Source organism: Schistocerca nitens, chromosome 3, assembly GCF_023898315.1.
Source record: "Schistocerca nitens isolate TAMUIC-IGC-003100 chromosome 3, iqSchNite1.1, whole genome shotgun sequence".
NCBI classification, from domain to species: Eukaryota; Metazoa; Arthropoda; class Insecta; order Orthoptera; family Acrididae; genus Schistocerca; species Schistocerca nitens.
Genome location: NC_064616.1, coordinates 780,803,733 through 780,813,025, shown reverse-complemented (window position 1 = coordinate 780,813,025; position 9,293 = coordinate 780,803,733).

The window sequence follows — 9,293 nt, the reverse complement described above, 5'->3', positions numbered from 1 at the left end:
GAAACAACTTAATTTTTCAAGGAACTCTTCGATAGAATAGAAGGAATGAGCCATTAGGAAACTCTTCAGCCTAGATTTGGAAGCGTGTGAATTACTGCTAAGATTTTTGTATTCTTGTGGTAGCTTATGGAAAATGGATGCAGCACTGTACTGCACACAATTCTGCACAAGAGCCAAGGAAGTGCGATCCAAATGCTGATTGGATTTCTGCCTAGTACTAACTGAGTAAAAGCTGGTAATTATTGGGAATAAATTGATATTGTTAATAGGAAAAGAATACATATATATATTTATTCTTTTTTTTTTTTTTTTTTTTTTTTTTTTTAGAGGCCAATGTCAGAATACCCAGACTACTTAACATGGGTCGACAAGAGATATGCGAACTTACACCACTTATTGCCTGAACCGCCTGTTTCTAGGCAAACGATATCCTTTGAGAATGGGAAGAGGTACCCCAAAATACAATACCATACGTCATAACCAAATGAAAATAAGCAAAGTACACTACTTTTCGTGTCGAACTATCACTTACTTCAGAGACCGTTCGAACAGTAAAAATCGTAGCATTAAGTCGTTGACCAAAATCCTGAACGTGGGCTATCCACAACATTTTACTATCTATCTGAACACCAAGAAATTTGAACTGTTCAATTTCACTAATTATATGCCCATTCTGTGATATTATGACGTCGGGTTTTGTTGAATTGTGTGTTAGAAAATGTAAAAACTGAGCCTTAGTGTGAGTTACAGTTAATTTATTTTCTACAAGCAATAAATTTATGTCATAAGGTGCACTATTGGGCCGGTCGGTGTGGCCGAGCGGTTCTAGGCGCTTCAGTCTGGAACCGCGCGACCGCTACGGTCGCCGGTTCCAATCCTGCCTCGGGCATGGATGTGTGTGATATCCTTAGGTTAGTTAGGTTTAAGTAGTTCTCGGGGACTGATGACCTCAGATGTTAAGTCCCATAGTGCTCAGAGCCATTTGAACCATTTTTTTGCACTATTTGAAACGGTGCCAGTGTTGCACACAACATCCTTTACTACAAAGCTAGTGTCATCAACAAACAGAAATATTTTAGAACCACCTGTAAAACTATAAGGCGTATCATTTATATGCACACATCAAAAAAAGTTTTGCATCACCCCGGCTTCCAGAACTCCTGAAGATAGACGTTGACTGTGGATATTGTATCACAGACACCGTCCCTTTGACTGTTCAGAGATGACACTAAACCCGCCCAAAGATGTAAACAACCATGCATGTGTAACGCCTATTAGACAAAAGGAGTCCGACAGCCGATCAGTTCCCGTCATTCCACCAGGAAGGACGTACACGGCTCGTGTTGTCTGTAGTTCAGTCATGCTTAGACGGTCTATACCGCGGTTAGATGGCGTCCGCATTGTTACTTTGTGCCAGGAAGGGCTCTCAACAGGGGAAGTGTCCAGGCGTCTCGGAGTGAACCAAAGCGATGTTTTTCGGACATGGAGGAGATACGGAGAGACAGGAACTGTCGATGACATGCCTCGCTCAGGCGCCGGCCGAAGTGGCCGTGCGGTTAAAGGCGCTGCAGTCTGGAACCGCAAGACCGCTACGGTCGCAGGTTCGAATCCTGCCTCGGGCATGGATGTTTGTGATGTCCTTAGGTTAGTTAGGTTTAACTAGTTCTAAGTTCTAGGGGACTAATGACCTCAGCAGTTGAGTCCCATAGTGCTCAGAGCCATTTGAACCATTTTTACCTCGCTCAGGCCGCCCAAGGGCTACTGCTGCAGTGTATGACGGCTATCTACGGATTATGGCTCGGAGGAACCCTGACAGCAACGCCACCGTGTTGAATAATGCTTTTCGCGCAGCCACAGGACGTCGTGTTACGACTCAAACTGTGTGCAATAGGCTGCATGATGCGCAACTTCACTCCCGAGGCCCGCATCTCGTGGTCGTGCGGTAGCGTTCTCGCTTCCCACGCCCGGGTTCCCGGGTTCGATTCCCGGCGGGGTCAGGGATTTTCTCTGCCTCGTGATGGCTGGGTGTTGTGTGCTGTCCTTAGGTTAGTTAGGTTTAAGTAGTTCTAAGTTCTAGGGGACTTATGACCACAGCAGTTGAGTCCCATAGTGCTCAGAGCCATTTCATTTCATTTCACTCCCGACGCCCATGGCGAGATCCACATTTGCAACGACGACATCATGTAGCGCGGTACAGATGGGCCCAACAACATGCCGAATGGACCGCTAAGGACTGGCATCACGTTCTCTTAACCGATGAGTGTCGCATATGCCTTCACCCAGACAATCGTAAGAGACGTGTTTGGGGGCAAGCCGGTCAGGCTGAACGCCTTAAACACACTGTCCAGCGAGTGCAGCAAGGTAGACGTTCCCTGCTGTTTTGGGGAGGAATTATGTGGGGTCGACGTACGCCGCTGGTGGTCATGGAAGGCGCCGTAACGGCTGTACGATACGTGAATGCCATCCTCCTACCGATAGTGCAACCGTATCGTCAGCGTACTGGCGAGGCATCCGCCTTCATGGACGCCCCCATCGTGTATATCTTGTGAATGACTTCCTTCTGGATAACGACATCGCTAGAACAGAGCGGCCAGCATGTTCTCTAGACATGAACCCTATCGAATATGCCTGAGATAGATTGAAAAGCTCTGTTTATGGACGACGTGACCCACCAACCACTCTGAGGGATCTGCGACGAATCGCCGTTGAGGAGTGGACAATCTGAACCAACAGTGCCTTGATGAACTTGTGAATAGTATGCCACGACGAATACAGGCATGTATCAATGCAAGAGGACGTGCTACTGGGTATTAGATGTACCGGTCTGTACAGCAATCTAGACCACAACCTCTGAAGATCCCACTGTATGGTGGTACAACATGGAATGTGTGGTTTTCATCAGCAATAAAAAGGGCGGAAACGATGTTTATGTTGATCTCTATTCCAGTTTTCTGTACAGATTCCGGAACTCTTGGAACCGAGGTGATGCAAAACTTTGTTTGATGTGTGTAAATAAGGAACAGGAGTGGCACCAGCCCTGATCCCCATGGCGCCCACATTTGACCATGTCCCACTCATACCCCATATCATAGCGATTCTCAACACTGTGGATAATGACCTTTTGCTGTCTGTTGTCAAAGTAAGGGGTGAAGCAATTGTGAGCTGCTCCCCATATTCCATATGGTCCAACTTCTGGAGTAATATTTTGTGATCAACACAATCAAACGCCTTAGTTTAATCAAGAAAGATGCCTAGCGATCTTTTGTTTAACCCATCCAGTATCTCACAGCGAAAAGAGAATATAGCGTTTTCAGTTATTAAACCACTTCTAAAACCGAACTGTACATTTGATAGCAAATTATGTGAAATAAAATGATCAATTATCCTTACATACACAGCCTTTTCAATAACTTTAGCAAACACTGATGGCATAGAAGTAGGTCTAAAATTGTCTACATTATCCCTTTCTATAAAGCGTCTTTACTACAGAGTACTTTAATCGTTCATCCTTAAAAGAAAAATTACAAATATGGCTAAGTACAGAGCTAACATGTCCAGCACAGTACTTTAATACTCTGCTAGGTACACCATCATATTCACGAGAGTCCTTAGTCTTCAGTGATTTAATTATTGACTCAATCTTGTCAGTATCACAGAGGAGTATTTCAGACGCCAGTCTCTGAAACTGACTTTATGTTGTCGACCTTGTGCTGCTGACTAGACACTTTCTTCACGAGTGAACATATGGTTCTACTTTTATCCTGTGAATTAGCTATTCTATTTGCGTACCACATACTCTCTGCCTTACTAATAACATTTTAAAGCACCTTACATTACTGTTTGTAATGGGATACCTTTTACTGATGGTACCCTGTTTAGAATGTTCTAATGGAAAGCAACTCCCAAAGAGCATGAAAAATGGTTTAAGGAAAGCATTATATTTGTCATCTATGTTATCGACACTATAAACACCCTACCACTCTTGTTCCTTAACGAGGTTTCAAACCTCTCTATTGCCGTTGGATTAGCTTTCCTACATGGTTTGTAATTATATATATCATTTGTTTGAGTACAAAAATATTTTAGCGTTAAAATTTTTACACCATTGGCTGAAAGGCCATTCACCCTTTTACTAACAGAATGGGCATCTAGTAATGAAGAATGAATAAAAATTTTGGCTATGGCTGTGCTACTATTCCCCTGCACCCTGGTTGGTAAAAACACAATCTGCATCAGATCATGTGAATTTACGAAATCTTCCAACGTCGGTTTTCTTGCACAATCACACACAAAATTAATATTGGAGTCACCACATATAATTAATCTTTGTTACTTCCTGTAAAGTGAACCAAGAACCCCTGTAGCTCGAGCAGAAGTGCTCTGAAATCAAGTTAGGGGATCTATAAACAACAACAATTAGAAATTGCAAGTATGACTTATTGATATTGTGGTCATAGGATATTACGTACTGAACATTTAAAGTAAGTTGCCAATATTTGCACCACTTTGAAATATTATCAACATCCGACTGAATAGGTTTTCAGAAATTACTGCAACCAGTCGCCTTTTATGTAGATGTATTTTATTTAACCATGACCGGTTTCGAGCTGCCTAGCAACTCATCATCAGATGGTGTATACATTTAGTGCTTTTTTGTACCCATTGTGTGGGTGGTTGAGTATCTGTGGCTAGACAGAAACGAGAACAAATAATCGCTACATGTGGTACAGTAACACGAAATATTTACAGCATAATTTATGTTTAACGTATAAGAGCAAATAATCACTACATGTGGTACAGTTACATGAAATATTTACAGTTTAATTTACGTTTTGAGGTGTTACTTACAAATAAATCTTTTTGCAGGTATATATATCTCTTTTAGGACGTATTTTTGAAACCATTGTGTCTTGTTTTTCACAATATCACAAGTTAAAACTTTCACTAGATGTATATTACTTTTATGAGGCATTGTTGGAAACATATATCTCGTTTTTCGTAAACATCGCTGAACACACTTAGCCACAGATACGAATACAGGATTTACACATTGTAAACAAGCCAAAGATTGCAATATAACTACAGTATCAAAGATTTCAAGTTGACCAGAGGCATTATTAGTCATCACACACACTGACAAGAGATTTGTCTTTATTACATAGAAAATAAATGTAAATTAGCTTAAACTAGTAGAATGTTTATTTATAAATTAGCTGTGCAATTTAATAGGTATATAAAACTAGATTTTATACATTATATTTCAGTTACATTTAAGATTATTGGTATTGAGAGTATTATGACAGCTAATTTCTTGCTCCTTCCATTGGCTGATCATGGTATATGATGTCTGGGATGAGAGGTTGATGGTTAACTTGAAATAATAAGTAATGCTGGAACTTGTAAGGGTGTGGAAAAGGAGTTGGCGGTGGGGGGGGGGGGGAGGTGGTTGTATAGGAAAAAGGAGAGGGGGGGGGGGGGTTGAGAGGGTGATGTGGAGAGAGAAGAGAGCTGAAGGGGGGGGGGGGCAGAAGTGGTAAAAGCTTTTGTGTGTGTGTGGGGGGGGGGCATTTTTTTTTCAGTAACAAAATGCCCCCCCCCCCACACACACACACAAAAGCTTTTACCACTTCTGCCCCCCCTTCAGCTCTCTTCTCTCTCCACATCACAGTCGCAGTGCTCCACATCCACAATGGATAAAAGTCTTATCCGACTGAATATTTGTGTAGCTTTTTCGGACAGCACTTATTAATAAATAACCATATCGTCTGTGAAAAGTCTGAGGTTTCTATTAATATTGTCTGCAAGCATGAATAGCAAGGGCTGCAACACACTTCCATGTGGCATACCTAACGTTACTTCTACATTTGTCGAACATTCACCATCCAAGGTAATAACCGAGCAAGGTGGCGCAGTGGTTAGCATACTGGACTGTGTTCGGGAGGACGACAGTTCAAACCTGCGTCCGGCCATTCTGATTTAGGTTTTACGTAATTTTCCTGAATAGCCGCACGCAAATGCCGGCGTGATTCCTCTGAAATGGCACGGCAGACTCCCTTCCCCATCCTTCCCTAATCCGATGGGACCGATGACAACGTTGTTTGGTCCCCTCTCCCGAATCAACCAACCAACCAAAGTAATATCCGTAATTCTACGAGTACAAGAATGTGAAATCAGTGAGATAGGTCTCTAGTTCTTCACGTCGGTCTGTTGACCCTCTTTGTAGGTCGCAATGATCTGCACGTTTTTGCAGTCAGATGATAAGAATTTTTTCCATCAACCTTAAGTAAACTGTTGCTGGAAGAGAGGCCAGTTCCACTGCATATTCGATATAAAATCTGATGGGCACCGTGTGACATTCAGTTGCTTCCCCTCTGTGGAGCGATTAGCGCTATTCTTCAGTTCCATATTAATTTATCCGTAGACTAGTCATTTTCACATCCGAAGACAATCTAACGTAAGAACTAGATTGTTATGTCCTTCAGAGAAGCAGTTTCGGAAGACCGAAACCCGCATTTAGATTTTTTTTATCTTTTTCCGTTTCGTTACCATTAAGGTAAACAAGTATATGGATAGGTGATTTTGTTCCAGTGACTGATTTTATGGAGGACCCAATTTAGTTGCACCGTTTCTTCGCTAGGAGTCAATGAAAATTTTGGTGCAGGTGATGTTCACAGACGGTTTGCAGACTGCCGGACTATAGATATTATTTTAGACATGAGCTGACGTCACCTGTTTGGCTGAAGCTGCAGCCATTATTCGCGAAACATCTGGTTATTTCGAGCGGTTTAGACAATCATTAGCATCTAGGTCCCAATTGTACATTCACGTAAATGGACGACAATTTCAACCACATCTCTAAAACAATATTCATCACGCAACACTTTGAACACCGTCTACGAAAATCATATAGGTTTTCCTTAATATCAAGTATGTGTACTGGGTGGCCAAAATGAAACTTGATATGTCGGTAGTTGAGGTGGTAAACAAGGACAATCAGACAGCTAAAAGAAGATATCATATTAATAAGTTTATTTACAAAATTTACTCTAAATAACTGAGATATATATAACTCTGAAGTGCTATAGACCCTTTTATGGTGCTAAGTTATATACAATGAGAGTAATGTTCTCAATAGAAACATTCTTCAATCCTGATGCAAACCAGTAAGTCACTGACAGGTAGCAGTGTTTAGTAGTGTCGAGCTCAGATGATGTATTGCCCTCACTGCAGTCCTTGCTGCCTTTTGTACTTAGGTTGGTACTGTGTGCAGGGCCTTACCGCGGTGATCCCGCGCCTTAGGCTGATCCGCCAGAGCTGCGCCCCATTCCTCCCTGGAAATCACTCTTCTACCATTTTTCCTACACATTGTAAGATGTCGTGGTCTCCTGACCTTCATTGCTTACATATTCCGCCCTCACAATCATATTCCACACATCAAGACGCTTCATTCCAACCCAAACTCGATAAGATAAAGTCAATGTTGTATGAATTCATGTAAACGATATGCAATTAACAAGCAAGTGCACCGTGGTTGAAATACTCGAGGCTGGCGTACACACATACATGCCAGACACGACGGTCACAGAAGTTTTTAGTTTAGGAGAGAAACCGCACAACGGGATGCCGGTCCCTTCAGAGGATGACCCAGCCTACGTCGGCCGGTGACCGCCCATGTAGCGGACAGCGTGGGCCCCAGTGAAAGGGGGGAACAACCCCATGTTCGGCTTAAAAGCAAATTCCGCTACATTGTGTGGGAGCGGCAAGTCTACGCATTCTTTACACATAGCACGCAGCTTCAGAGATTTTCACAGGGAGACAGCAAACGCCAAACGCCAATGCTACAGGTTTCCGGATTGGTCACCTTAAACGAAACGTCATTCTCCCGTTTTAGAAGAGCAATGCTGATTGGCAGACGGTATTTCTGACGCCTTGAGCTGAAGGAATAATGGAGGAGACCGAAAGATATACCCCTTCACGTCTGGCGTGGAGAGGCGCCGTTCCGTTGTCACTCTTGGAGTGAGGAACAAGTCTCTCCTCAGTACTTCACTGGGAGAGCACCTCTGTCGAGAGCGAATCGAAGCGCTACTCTATATTGAGTCCTTGCGATTAAGCGTTGTTCACTGTGTTGGCCGACACACTTATTGTGCGGTGTGAACGGACAGAGCTATAGTTAAACGCCTGCGAGCGAATTTTGAGCGGCATCGCAGTGGACTGGTTATCTAACCGGTGTACCACGCCAATAGTTAGACTAGGGGCGAATAGGAATCCTTAACTTCATCAAGGCATAGGGAGGGTTTGATTAGCGAAGGTCAATCCAGATAGAACGAGAGTTATCTTATTTGTCAGCAGCGAGCGGCGCAGACAGCAGTCATCGAAGCTTATGGTATTGTGCGCTACAGCTATTGCGAGCCGCATATTTCCTCCACAACAGTACACTTCACTGCATTTCACACGCGACAGCCTCGACCGTACCTAGCAACATTCTAAAGGATAATTATTCAAGTAGAGTAGGCGCGCCTCTCAGCCATTCTGCCAAGTCAACAACCATCTTAAACTTTGTATAGAAACTTCATTAGCGAATCTTATCCTTGAGAGGTAACTTCACATTCCGAAAAGAACCAGGATATAACTTGTTCAATTCATAACTAAAAGTGCCATTGTGGTTTCTCAGAATTTTTGCAAAATAAATAATAACTTTCGTTAGTTTTAAGTTTTTCTTACACTAACTAGCACTACTCCAGTACCCAAGTATCCCACTAGTTACGTAAGAAATTTTGTGAATTTTTGTGTAATTTCCTTACAGCGGACGACTCCAGAAGATATTTATTGCTGATTTTTTCAGGCATTTCTCTTTAGAACGTTAGGAGCGTCTGTCTGACTTCTGTAGTAGTGTGGGTGTGGAAATTGCATCTTGCAGGAGCCACAGGGTAAAGGGTACATCTCAGATTAATCCGTTGTGCAGAATAACAGATCAAACCCACACCTCAGAACATGTTTAGTATGTGTTTAGGGCATTTGGTAATCTGTCAGGTAAGCTTAATAAAAATTAAATGTTATTGAAAAATATTACTTATATGAGCTATATAAGTGACAGTTGTTGCACACAACAAATTATGTATCACTGTAGTAAATAAATTACAGATTGTATTAACTTTCTAAAATATTGAAAGTATATCAAAACCTAAGTCTTATTGTTTATGGCAGCTACTTTATTTTCGTATGATGTGTAATTGAGAACACAATTTGCTTGCTCCTCATAAATTATTAATTCGAAAAAAGGGCTATAATTGAGT